This window comes from Pogona vitticeps, chromosome 1 (genome assembly GCF_051106095.1).
Source record: "Pogona vitticeps strain Pit_001003342236 chromosome 1, PviZW2.1, whole genome shotgun sequence".
In the NCBI taxonomy this organism is placed as follows: domain Eukaryota; kingdom Metazoa; phylum Chordata; class Lepidosauria; order Squamata; family Agamidae; genus Pogona; species Pogona vitticeps.
Genome location: NC_135783.1, coordinates 177,863,204 through 177,877,580, shown reverse-complemented (window position 1 = coordinate 177,877,580; position 14,377 = coordinate 177,863,204). Strand labels below are relative to the sequence as shown.

The 14,377-nt window shown below is 41.4% G+C and overlaps 1 protein-coding gene and 1 long non-coding RNA gene across 51 annotated transcripts in view; one reads left to right on the top strand and one right to left on the bottom strand.

Moving 5' to 3' along the window:
- Positions 1 to 14,377, top strand: part of MAP2 (microtubule associated protein 2) — a 334,548-nt gene that overhangs the window by 149,160 nt on the left and 171,011 nt on the right. The gene's annotated exons all lie outside the window — the stretch shown is intronic.
- Positions 1 to 14,377, bottom strand: part of LOC144584085 (uncharacterized) — a 231,038-nt gene that overhangs the window by 214,524 nt on the left and 2,137 nt on the right. The window lies entirely within an intron of this gene.

The following is a 14,377-nucleotide window of genomic DNA, read 5'->3' as shown; positions in this document are numbered from 1 at the left end:
TAGGGATGAAATAGTGGACTCTGCAAACCACACCCTCCAGTATCATTAAGGAATACATACATCCATGTCATTGATTTTTATACATGTACAAGATAATGTGAGGAAACAGCACATGTCTCTCTTCTGTCATTTCTTTTTCATTAAGCCATTCAGTCTGTAAGAGCCCACGCCTACATATTGCCACAAAAGCTGCAGAACATTTTGTTACCAGGACACATACAAATGTATGTACTTTACTTTGCTCTCCGCTCATTCCTTGCATTGCTGTAAAGCCATTTTGTATTATATATTAAAGAAAAAAGAAAGAAAAACTGCAACACAGTATTCTGTAGCAAAGAATCTGACAAGCTGTTATTTTGATTTAGCTTTCGAACGAGGCCTAACCTGTTCTGGGCACTTGATGCCCTTCCAAGTATGAAGATTGTTTGGGTGTTATGCTTTGAAAGACTATTTGGAGTACACCCATTTTTTTTAGAATGCCACATCTCATTATTTGTATCCCAAAGATACTTTGTTAAAAATATATAGTGCATTTATGTATCCATTATAGTTTATGTGTGTGTAGCAGTAAACATCAAAAATGGATGTGCAGATATTTATGTCACTAGGTTGCAACTCACAGAGTTTTATGATTTGGGCAGTTCTCTTAAGTGGCAATTCAAGGTTTACATAATACATGAAGTGACCCTTGGTGTGCGTGTACAAATGTGTGTACACACGTTTGAGTGTGTACGTGCATTATGCATGATGTCCTTATCTTCTATATGAAACCCTAAATATTAACCGTTGTACCATTTAAAAAACAGCTTCTGCCTGGCCTCTTCCCCCAGCCAGGTAAGGTCCGGAACCCTTGTTCTGCAGACCTTATTTGACCCATGGGGCCTCCCCACTGAGCATGCAGATGCCTCTGCAATGAAGGCTTCTTGATGCTCCCTCACTATGAGGCTCCACATGTGCACTCCTTTTCCTGCTAAGTTGCAGAATGTGCAGAGATGGCGCCCTTCAGGGCCACTGTTCCAGGTTGCCTAGAGCACATTGAAGTGGCAGTTATCAAAAAACTCATCTCCTTGTGTCCCTCTCCTTTGGGAAAAGTGTCACGAGTATGGATCCATTTTGCCCAGGAGCCCCTGCTTTCAGGTGCTCCAAGTGCTATGAAGCAGCAACCACATATCCCTTACCTGTTAGAAAATCAGTATTGGAATCAGTATGGGAATTCCTCTGTCTCTCTTTTTATGGATGTGTATAGAGGTGTGTCACAGGAGAGAAGCCATAGCTTCTGCATATGCTTTGTGTGCGGAAAGACCCAGTTTCGGTTCCCAGCAACCTCCAGCTGGGGCAGGAGAAGTTCCTTTTTGTAATTCTGGAGTGTCCTGTCACTGGGTGTTGAGAACACTGGACTAGGTGGATCAGTGGCTTGATTCAGTCTAAGACAGCTGCCTTGCAGGCATATGAATGGTATCTGTGCGTGAATGAGTGGTGCGTCTGTGTGTTTGTGCAGAAAAACAGACAGACAGAGGGTGGTCATGTCCATTGTTGTCATGCAGCTGACTAGACCTTTCCTTCGGTGACAGGCTGAAAAAACATCTGCACCCCCTTGAACAGAGACATGAAGAATGTGTCTAGGCTTCCAAATCCCATTCTGGTCTTTCTTTTGAGTTCCTCCTCCCTCATTGGGGCTACTTTCCCCTTATCAATGCCTTTATGTTTACGAGGTTCACAAAGCAAATGAACATATGCTAGCTAGGGTATCCCAGGCTTTTCACTTACTACTGTCCAGACTGACTGGTTCTGGCTCTCCAGGATCTTTGGCAGAGGCTCTTTCCAGTTCTTGCTGTCTAGTCCCCTTGTGCATGTGCTCCATTTGACCAACTCCAATTCTCTAAGCTATAGGTAAAGGTAAAGGTTCCCACTGACATTTAGTCCAGTCGTGTCCGACTCTAGGGGGTGGTGCTCATCCCCGTCTCCAAGCCATAGAGTCGGCGTTCGTCCGAAGAGAGTTTCCATGGTCACGTGGCCATAAGCTATATCTGTTCCCAAAACCTAAACTATTTTCTGGTGAATAACTTACAGGGAGGAGTACTGTATTGCTAGATTACAGCTTCTATCAGGCCTAGCCTGCATAGCCAGTGGAAAGAGTGGCAGTTCAGCCACGACTGAAGCACCACTTGTTCTCCATCTGAGTTTACGGTTCAGCATGTAAAACGGTATACATGGCCGTATTTATGGAATGTACTGGCCAATCTTACATGTTTACGCAGAATACCCACTCAGTTCAGTGCCACTTAAACAAGCAAATGATTTCTCCTCTCTGTTTGATGATTTCTGTTTGCTTACTAGCCCTATCCCTTAAGAAATCCAGAATTTTTTGTGCCTGCCCACTAGCATTTGAGGCCCAAACAATGCCCCATATATATATATAGGAGAGTATTTAGAGTGGGACGTCTGTGGCATGAAAGAACCCTGGGCTGTGTTCATTACTCCTGAACACCTCCTCTGGAATTCACTTTTACCTTGCTCCCCTTCACTTTCGTTTGCAAAATAACCTGTACGTATTGGCATCAAGGATCTCAAATGAGCCTCTTTCTTTTCTTCATTTGGGAAGGTTTCCTCTGAAAGGGATCTTGTCCAGTGACATTTTTGTTTTGGTTTTTAAAAGTTGCTTTTGTGGAAGAACACCTGGACATGAAGAACAGCTTGGGTCCAAGCTGTTTGAAGGATGGTATCACCCCGTATGAACCTTATTGGCTTTTAAGGTCTCCCTGGGGAGGCCCTTCTCTCAATTCCACCATCTTTCCCACCTTGCTTGGTGAGGACACAAGAGAGAGAGAGAGAGAGAGAGAGGGCCTTCTCAGTGGCTGCCCCTAGGCTTTGGAAGGCACTGCCCTGAGAAGCTAGGTTGGCGCCTTTCCTCGAGTCCAAGCTGTAAGATCTCAGTAAAAATGCTGGTTTTTAACTTATAGGTTTTAAATGTTTTAATTTTTTATATACTTGATTGTTTTAATCTTAATGTATGTTTAATTGGTTTTAAAATGTGATATTTATATAGTGTTTCAAAATGTCTTATTTTACCTGTTGTGAGCCATTGTGGGTCCCCTATAGAGAAAAAGGCTGCATATAAATCATTTAAATAAATAAATAAATAAATAAATAAATAAATAAATAAATAAATAAATAAATAAATAAATAAATAAATAAATAAATAAAAATAATGGGGCTTTTGGATTTTTAGAACACCCATCCCCAGAACCTGACCAAAAAACCCCAAGAAAATGTTGGAAGTGGGAGCCCATGCTTTTCCCAGGCTGTTTTGGCTTTGAGTAGCAGGAAGACTGTTCTGGGGCAATGTGGGAGTTCCAGTGTGGAATTTACAGAACGGGGGGGGGGGGTAATTCTGTTGGAGACAACATCTCTGCAGTTCAATGGGCATTGGGGTGAGCCCTCCTGTTAACTTTTTCAAGTCATAGAGGACTTTGGGATTCTGACAGTATACTGGGAGTTTTTCTTGCTCTTTGAAGCATAAACACCCCAGGAAGACTGTGGAGGTAGTGAGGGCCGCTTTGAAACCTCCATGTTTTGGGGCTTCCAGAATTCTGTCTGCACATTTTTAGGTGAATTTTGGGACTGGGAATCCTAAAAACTCAGATATCCCATCCCTATTGGAAATTATATCACCCATCTGCGATCTGAAGTGAAATACTTGCTGAGGCAGAACTGAAGAATCCCTGGCTTTCCAAGATGTTGCTGGACTCTAATATCTACCAGTCCTTGCCAATCATAGCCAGTGGTCAGGTCAGGAATTGTGGGAGTTGTAGTTGAGCAACAAGTCACAGGTGGAAGTGTCATTTCCTGGCTGTTGAATGTAGATCTCTTGAAATCATGTTATTTTCTCTAGATGATCACATTAACATTCAAAGATCATTAAGAACAAAGAACACCACTATTGTTATTTCATGTAGTCATAAAATTTTCATTGTTTTTCCCCTCAGAGAAATATTTGCAAATGTTTTATTGGTGATATATTTGATGCTAGGAAGCATTGGGGCTGAAAGGCATGAATTAGGAAGATGTGTGAAATTCTCATCCATTTGTCTAAGGCTGGACAGCAGTGATTTGTCTTTCCTTTTAAAATGTTAACCTGTACCATCTGCAAACAAGCTGAAGCAGCAGTTTCTGTAACAATTCATTAAAAAAGAGTTCCAGACCTGTGCTTCAAGGACTGCTAGTGTTTTTTGGTTGCTCTCGATTACATCATTCATGTTTTTGCTGCAGCACTGGCAAAGGAGCCAGGAAATTCTGCACGAAGCTTTTTTTAAAAAAAAAATCCTAGATAATTGATGATGTCAAGTCATACACAATCAGATCCAAGAGAGCAAACTGGGTTTTTTTTCAAACAGTTATTGAAATGATGACTGAAATAATGAACAGTGTTGAAATAATGAACAGTATAATTATCTGTGTATGTATGTCATTTCTAGATACAAGAGATTTTAGCAAAAACTGGTTTTCAGGTACAAAAAAAGAGGATAAACTGTCAGTAGTCATACTTGAAAACTAGTCAGAAGTGATGGTATGCAAATGATCCAATCTGCATTCACCTACCAGCATGCAGTAGTGGCCTATCTCAACAGGAAAAAGTGCTCCTTTGCTTTTGTTGTGCCTTCTATATGATGAGAAAATTGCTGAATTTTCTTAAGCAGAGTATATCTTCATTGTAAGTGTCAGATAGGTTCTTTCCAGTTATGACTTAATTTATTTATGTTCCCTTCATGTATAGCCCCTTTATTACATTCTCAGTGTTCATGGCAGATAATGGTATTTGACATGGATCTTGGAACTCAGAGAAGTAATGCATAGTTCTTCATGCTTAGATAGGGAAAGGGACTGTTCCAATCAAGGCTACCCAGCAAGTCCTCATTTCAAATTAATGGCCTAGGTCACTGGTTCTTAACCTTGGGTTACTCAGGAGTTTTGGACTGCAACTCCCAGAAGCCTTCACCACCAGCTGTCCTGACTGGGGTTTCTGGGAGTTGCAGTTCAAAAGCATCCGAGTAACAAAGGTTAAGAACCACTGGCCTAGGTCACCTTCTGTCTGTCTGACAAAGTTCTGACTTCTGTCCTCTGAAGATGCCGGCCGTAGAGACTGGCGAAACGTTAGGAAGAAAAACCTCCAGAACGCGGCCAAAGAGCACAAAATACCTACAACAACCATCGGATCCCGGCTGTGAAAGCTTTCGAGAATACGGTAGCTCTCATGTTTAGAAAGTTGCCTGGGTAGTTCCTTTGAAGACCTACATAATCATTTCTCCATACATATGAGAATTGCCTCCAATATTATTGGAGGGATGTCTCAAAGGAGTCCAGAGTTAATACCTATTGTGTGGATGTTTTCATTCAGAATACTGTCATCTAGTAGCTGGTTTACAAATCAAAGGCAGCAGGAAAAGAAAAAAACCAAATAGATTCCATAGAGGAATTGATGGTCTTAAGTTTGCAAGAGCTGAGCAGGGCTTTTGGAGGGTGGTCATTCATAGCTTCACCTTAAGTCAATGCTTTAGGAACAACTTCTTTTTCAGTGTCCAATATAATTTATGCACATGGGGGGGGGAGCAGTTTTTACAATCTAGTTGAGCATTTGCAGTCTTTAACTTCAAAAAAGCGGTACTTCCATAAATATTGCATTCCTTCCATTGAGAACCAGTGACTTGGAGTATTCTGCCTCATGGGTGCCAATCCTCTACATCTCTGGAAAAGATGACATTGATGAGCTTAAGGACTTGGGTCTTAGCCCCTTAATGCTCATGCCGGGCTCTTTCTAAAGCTCTTTAGAGGCTTGAGAGCTGCTTCCACTCTGCCCAGGGCCAGTAAGTCTTTGCCCTGGTTAGTGTGTCTTGTTCAAGAGCACTGATGTGGGTCCTCCACAGTTTGGGAAAGTTTCTTTTGGGGGGGGTACAGCTCCAAGAATCCACACACACATACACACCCTCCTACCTGGTTTACTGATCAGTTGTAATAATAAAAAAGCAGAGATGGAAAATAACCATTTAAATTAATGAAGTTAGTTAGTTAACTATAGTTAGTTAAAATTTTGTGCAACCAGAGTGAGATGGAGTTACATTTCAGAAGCAGCACAAGAAGCAACATCATGGATTTAGGTGGAACAAATAACACATTCTAGTTACTTTCACCTAGTTTTTTTTTACATGAACATTTTGAAACCTTTTTGCCTGAAGTTTTCCCAGTTTTATACCTTTCTGTCTAAAAGGAGAGTGAAGAGGGCACATGTTGGGGCTGGGCGTGGGTGGGAGAGGAAAAGGAAAAGAAACGCCAGATTAATGGCAAAATGGAATTGCACAGATTCTCTGTCCAGTGCTTTAAGACAACCTTTCCCAACCTGCCGCTTTCCAAATGTGCAGGACTACAAATCTCATCATGCCTAGCTACCAACATGATTCTGAGATTTGTATGCATGTGGAATGTGCCAAATTGAATAAAACAACTTAAACTCTGTAAGCAGAACTTTTGGGGAACCCAACCATGCTCTTCCCTTTGCCAATCCCATGGATTATAACAGGAATGTTAGTAACAGTCATAGTATCAAACCTAATGTGTTAAAAGTTTTCCTCATCCAAATTTTGCACAAACAGATTAAAGCTTTAATCTACAACACAATAAAGTAAGCCATTTCAACTAGCACTCCAGTATCTTCACAAAAAAGTAACTTTTCTAAGCTGTGGTTCTCCACATGGAAGGCCCAAGACAATGGCTTCCCATGATATCGTTGTGGGTCTGGCTCCCTCTATCAAGCTCTGTCCATATTCTAAAATCCTCTAAGCTGTATAGCCAGATCCATGTGAAACATGAACGATGACTTTTGAAAAGTGTTTTGGACTGGAGTAAATTGATTCCTAAAGGGGATCAATAGGTTTCAGTGAAAATGCATTCGGCAGGGAGGAATTTGGGCCAGTGAAACTGTAAGGCAGGGCTGTATTGTTCTGTTTCCACTGTAGCTTAACATAATAATGGGCATGTGTAGCTGTTTAGAAAATTAGATCTAGACTTCCATTTGTATTCCTTTATATAAGAGTCAGGTTACCAAAAGTGATGCCGAAGGGTCTGCTTAGGGGTGGCCAACTTCAAATCTCTGTGAATTTGGTGATATAACAATATTGGGCCAACCCTAAATATAGGAAAAATTGCTCTGTTTTATATTTATGCTCAATAGGATATTGGCAGGCATACATGTCAAACAACTGCTCCCTTTTTCAGCAGAAGAAGTATGGTGGCCTGCTTCAGGCTGCGCTGAATTTTTGCCTCTGAGAATTTTCATATATGTAGAGTGAGAGATTTCGAGAGAGACAAAAGGATTCACGAGATTGTCCATTTCCAGCTTTTCCCACATGTGGTTTTCCACCAACTCCAGCAGCACCTTGGTTTAATAACAGAACTTTGTGTAACCTCACTTTATCGGAAACCATGTAAGCAACTTGATGACATTGTGGATGTATTCACACAGCCGGTCCAATTTGGCTCTGCAGCTGTAACCCTTAGTTGACTATCTGGTTCAGCAGAGTGAGTGGGGGAAACCTTAGTAAGGGGCTGTGAGCTGTGAAAGAATTAGAGGACTGGAGAGGCAGGAGCTGCTGTTCCCATGGAGGAAGAGAAAGCCCTTTCCACTTGAGTTTAGGCAGGAGAATTCCAATACAGTATATTTGTGCAGGAAGGGCATGTAAAGGGTGAATACATGTATTCCCCAAAGCCCTAAATAAAAATGCAAATATATCAATTTTGTGTATTTGCATTTGATTTTAGGATTTTAGAGTCTGTACACTTGGAGCCGATTCGTTTATGTTTGGATCTCCTACCTTGCTTGATAAATATATCTGAGACTTTGTTCTTATCTGGCTTCAAGGAGACATTAGCATTCTTCTTTGTTCCTTCATGCAAGTCCTGCTCGGGTGTTGGGGACAAGAACTGTAGCATCTAGTTTTGGGGTGTGTTATATTGCTGCTACTGCTGTTTTGCTATGTATGTGTAGATAAGAAGCATTTTTGTGAAGTTTGTGTTTGCAGTACACCATTAAAATATATGTGTAGTCTTAGGGAACCAGAGAATGCTGTACAGTCACATCATAGCCCAGAGTAAATGCAATGCATCTTACTACTCTCTTGGCTGACCTGGCAAGATTTTCATCCTTTTCTTCAGCTGTTGCCCACCCCCACCCCCAAAAGGAGTAACTACTTTTGCAAACTCCCCATGCATTCCATATCTCCCTTAAATAAATATAACTGGTACAAACTGCCATGGATTTAGATTAAAAAATTAACATAACCCTGAGGACCTGGAACTACTTACTTTGCCGTAGGGTTGATTTCCTGCAGGGTTTTTTTTTAAAGAACCGATGACTCTAGCTATTCATGGCTTCACTATAGCAGCAGATTGCTTTGGCAAACTACCAGAGGTGATTGGATTTCATGGTGTTTGTACACACCTGATTTGTAATTGTATGCCCTGAACATATGGTCAAACCTGTGTAAAAGTATTTGCAGTATTCTGCATTATGAATTATTTTGTCTAGAAATTTGTTTGAAATGTAACCCAGAGCAGCTGCTTCCTGGGGGACTGGCCTGCAAAAAAATTAAAAAAAAAAAATCAGCCAAAGCGGATGCTAATCAACATGCAGTGTGGCTCATTTCCTGCATAATGATTGGAGCCATGGTCAGGAGTGTGGTTGCTGTTTGCTGCCCTTCATCTTTTGTTCTCTGGCACAGCAGCATGCCAGAGAGTCCTTACAAATGCATGAGAAGTGGGCAATTTTGTACGAAAGAGTACGATCCGTTCAGGCTGGAAGTCAGCTTGAGAGCAGATACCAAAGCAAAAAAGCAAAGCGTGCTGCTTATATACCGCCCCATAGCGCTTCAAGCACTCTCTGCACGCTTTACAAGTTAATTATGCAGGCTACACATTGCCCCCCTCCCCCCGTGAGCTTGATGCTCATTTTACCGACCTCGGAAGTATAGAAGGCTGAGTCAACCTTGAGCCGGCTCCCTGGGATTTGAACCCCAGGTCGTGAGCACAGTTTTGGCTGCAGTACAGGAGTTTAACCACTGCGCCATGAGGCTCCTAAGTTGGCTACAGGCAGGAGAGATGGGCATGGGAAAAGCAACATAGCATTTCTGTTTTCCAAAGCACCCTTAGTCACCGAATGGGGCATCTAGAGGGAGGACTTTGAGGTAAGAGATCTTTAACTTTACTTGGAGCCTGTGAAATCCTCTTGGAAGCCCCAGAGGATTGACACCTCAAGGAGATCAGGAGTCACTTGGGTTCAGACGAGCCTTTTTAGTTCACACTGGGATAGCAAACTCCTTCTCAGAAGGCATCTCACACACATTCAGACCCATCAAAGAACACTTGGTCTCTGTTCATTTGCATCATTCAATACTGTACTCTGCACTTTGCAGTGACCCCCCCTCCCCGAGCACTTTCCTGCTTAAGGTCATGTGATGTCCTTTAATTTAAACTCCATCATCTAAGTAGAAGTCTCTCCTTGTCTCTCTTTTGGAATCAGTGTGGTATAATGGATAGAATGATGGATAAGGACTCCAAAGACTTGGGTTCAGGTCCCTGCTTGGCCATCAAAATCCACAGGGGTTATGATGTGTGGCATATCTCAAAAACCCTATTAGGGTTGCTGGGAGATGATGTGACTGGACAGCACTGAATATATCATCTTTCCTGGTGTATAAACTTTCAAAATCTCTTAAAATGAGATTCCACTCTAGTGGAATACTTAGGAGTGACTAGTTACATACAATGAGAAACTTGTAATTTATTCCTCCCCTCCTCCATGCCTAAAATATAATCTTGCTACTCTAGATTACAGCATAGAGACGGAGAAGGTACCTCTTTTCATGGTGTAACAGTAATTGTTTGAGTTACTTTTATACTTTCAGGGTGTGTGGCTTCACTGCTCAGGTACATTTTGGACCTCACGGCAACAGTTTGTAACATTTGCATTTTTTTCAAAAAAGTAACTACAAGTTAACCATTTTAATTAGAAGAAGAAGGAATTGAAGGAGGGTGTCATTTTTCAATATTGCAGCTGTACTGGTACTGCTTTGCCATGTTTGGGAGTGTAATTTTAACTGATTACATCTAAAAAACTTTCCATCTTCTGACATTATCTCAATACAGTAACTGTATTAGTTACGTTAACTATCCTCTGTATTACAGATAGTAGGCCACAGACATATTAGTCAGGAAACTACTGTGTATTTTATCCATTATTTCAGGGCAAGACAATGTGTGGTCCTCTAAATCTTTCAGAACTACAACTCCAGTCCCATTTCATCATTGGGTTGCTGCTGAGAACTGTAGTCCAAGGAAATACACAGAGCTGCACTTGTGTGCCTGTAGAATATGCCAGCGGAATGAGTTGTGAGCCACACGCCATTCTGCCTAAATGTAGTTCATTCTGCAATTTGTAATTCAAAATAATAACACTAGCCTGACTTAAAGGGCTGTTATGTAGGAAAGGGCTGGCTTGCCTTAAAGGATGATTGTTGTTCTGTGTCATCAAGTCAGAAATGACTGATAGTGACCCTAAAAGGGCTTTCAAGGTAAGTGAGATATTTCAGGAGTGTTTTTTTTCCAGTTCAGCATCTGCAGTGAGTTTCCATGGCCAAGTGGGGATTTGAACCTTCATCTCCACAGTCTAGTCTATGTACTACAACACACTGGATACCCACTAATGACAAATAGCTCAAGTAATACAGTTGCTGAGGCAAGTGTAAGTAAATTGTTTATTGAATTGTTTTTGTAAAAAAACCATGATTCTTATTTATGATATCCTGCTATAAATGACCAGTCAGCATTATATCAGGCTACACCCGAAGTGTGTGGGGGGGGCAGGGGGGCAGGGGCATAAAGAAGACAAAAACCTTGTGGTACCTTAAAGATTGTTATATTTTAATGTGAGCTTTCATGGACAAGTCCACCTCTTCAGCCATATGAGGCACAACAGAGTTCACACAGCAAAAAAATCATGCCCAGCTTTAAGATACATTTAAACACATTTAACACGCTTTATGATGCTGCAAGGTGTTTGCCTTTTCAAACGTTTTATTGCTTTTCCTTTGGGGTTTGCCTACACAAATCACTAATCACAGACTAACATGGCTACTTCTTCTAAAACACTAGTATCTGTTGCAAAGTTTTGAATTTTCATTAAAATCCTTTAGCTGCAGAGCGGAAGTGTAGAGATTCACACATTGGGACGTGGTGGCGCTGCGGGCTAAACCGCAGAAGCCTGTGCTGCAGGGTCAGAAGACCAGCAGTCGTAAGATCGAATCCACATGACGGAGTGAGCTCCCATCGCTTTGTCCCAGCTCCTCGCCAACCTAGCAGTTCGAAAGCATGTAAATGCGAGTAGATAAATAGGTACCACCTTGGTAGGAAGGTAAAACGGCGCTCCCTAGTCATGCTGGCCACGTGACAATGGAAACTGTCTTCGGACAAGTGCTGGCTCTACGGCTTGAAAAACGGGATGAGCAGCGCCCCCTAGAGTCGGACACGACTGGACTAAAAATGTCAAGGGGAACCTTTACCTTTACCTTAGAGATTCACACAGCAGAATTAGCTTCAAGTTCTCCAGTTTAGTCCCTCCCTTTCTCTCTCATTAATTGGCACTCGCAGTCTCGGTAACTCACTCTGAAACATTAATAGTAGAAAGAACCCAAACATTTTCTTTACTCATGCTTGTGAACAGATCAATCAGCAAACTGACAAAATGCAGCTAACTTTCAGCAACAGGCCTCCACAGACATCAGACTGCTTTCAACAGATTGACTGACTCCAGCAGACAAAAGGCAAGGGGGCGGGGAGCTCTTAGCAGATAGGTGTGGCTCTCTTTGAATTCAGATGCAAGGAAGGAACCTTAATTTCTATGGAAATGAAACTGATGGAGTCATTGCAGCTTCCCATTCTGTCTTTCATAGGTGTGGCTGTGAGGGACTTTTCTGGGCTGGAGTGCTGGTCACCCCAGCCAGAAAGGTCCCTCCTAGGCCCCACCTACAAATCGCAGAATGGGAGGATGCGGTAACTCCCAATAGTTTCATCTGCATAGATACTAAGGTTGTTATATAGAATAGCTTTTGGCCCTGACCTCTTTCTGCCCATTGCAACACACTTAAGGCAATGTGATGGTCCTAAATGTCTTCTGCCACTGAGCAGTGACCAAGAGGGAGGCCTCTAAACCTTGTGTCTCCAGAATCACGATCTCATGCCTACCAGTGTGGTGGTCATGGACCACCTCCTGTTCAATGGCAGTGGTACCCATTTGCTTCTGCTATGATGGCTTCAGGTAGATAACTCACCCTCCAACAGAAAGGGGTCTTTGAAGATTCTGACAATGGAATGTATTGTGTCCACAGTCAATGTTTTTAAAACCAGATGGTTATTGACAATTCTTTGAGTGTATATTAGCCTGTAGGCTGAAAACCCTGTAGATCCACCTCAATAAAATCAGCTCAATTTTATTGTCTTTATGAATATTTAAAACAAATTATGGAAACAGTAGCTATGTCAGTGTTGGCTTACAAAAGTTGTTAGGGTCAGCATAGAAATGTCCACCAATCCTCTTTGACTATTTTTTAATTCCCCCCCCCACACACACACACAGTTTGTCAGTCCTTTGTCAATTGCTATTTGGATACAATTTTTCTCCCCACCTAACTTGGCCTTTCTTTAGGGAGCACCATCAGCAGCAGCATCATAGCTAACTGGTTGTGACTACATGAGGATGTCACATTGCAACAAACGGGCTTTTTATTCATGGGTGCCTTTTTCCAGTTTCTAGTCAAAAAAGAGAGGCCATTTTGTTAGTGGGCGAGAACCTTCCTTAAAAATAAAACCAATCCCTTCTTTTTTTGGTCATCTTCTTGCTTTGCCAGAAATATGTGGCAGTAACTATAGACCAAATAGATGAGCAATGACTGAACAGAGTGTAAAAATTGTCAAAGGGCTGAAAGTTCACTGTGGGAATAAACATAAATATTTAAACTGCAGTGCTTTGCTGTTTTAAGAAAATATGATCTGGCAGTCAACATCAGAGTGGTGTGGTGGGCAGAAATGAGGACAAAAGTTGTCAAGTAGTTTATAAGGTTGTACTTGAATCACTTGGATGGAATTGGTTTGATTGACAACTACGTGGTAACTGTCCCAGTTCTGAAATCTCCAGATGGTACAATACTGGTATGTTAGCAGGTTTCCTGGCTCTTGAAACAATCAGGAAAGCAACTTTTAAAGTGGCTCTCAGCTTCTTATTTATTCGATATAAAGTCAAAAAGGAAAGCAGACTTGCTAGGTTGCCCTGCCTTTTTTGCATAATAAAGATAGAGTCTGCTCACCTAAAATGCTAGATGAGATTTTGCATAACTGCACAACAGGATTCCATTTTTGAGGATCCCTGACAGATTATTTACTTGTACACAGATTCTCCTTCACAAAGCTGAGAAGCAATTTTGAGCTTAAAGGAGACAGGGCTTGTCTATACCGTACATATAACTAGGCTGAAGAGTAATTCCCTCTCCCAGAGGTGCACTGAGATGGTTATTCTCTGAAGGGAACCAGAGGTCTCCAAAATATTTAACTGCATCCTCAACATATTACAGCTATCTAGAGGAGTAATTTGTGGTACATAGAAATCCTAGTTGTGTAAGGTAGACGTTGTTTTCGTATTTTTAAAGCATTTGCAAGTCACCTTGGGTTCCGAAAATAAGAGAGAAGCAGGATATAAAATGAATCATCATTATATCATCATCTCTGGATTTAGGCAGATGCACATTTGACAGTATGAAAAAAAATCCTTGCATGACCATGCCCCTAAAAATGCTCTTTAGTTACCCATAAAATCCAGGTCCTATTTTTTTATGAAATAACTACTGTGAACAAATCCTATGACCACGAGCAATTGGTTTGATGTAGATGGCCTTCAAAAAGAACAGGGTCTTGTGGTGTTCTGTATAAGACCTTGTAATGTTGCTGTTTTAGCATTGGAGAAGAAGCATAAGTATGAAAAACAATACATCTTCACGCAGTTTTGCTGTCATTTGCCTCTTGTGACTGTCCTGCTGTCATTATCTTTGCCATCTTCTTTGTCCATTCTTTGGAATGCAGATCAGCCCAGATTTCTAGAGCTTGCTAGAGGCAGACCTTGGAAAAGTTAGTTTTCTAAAATTCTGGGAATCATGTTAAAATGTAATTTCAGACTGTGGCTAGAGGAACATATCTGTGTGCCTGTGTGTGTAGTAAAAAATGAGAAAATCTGTCAGGTTTTTTTCTCTCAGGTTGAAATGTTTAAATTTCAAGTTCTTCCCATACT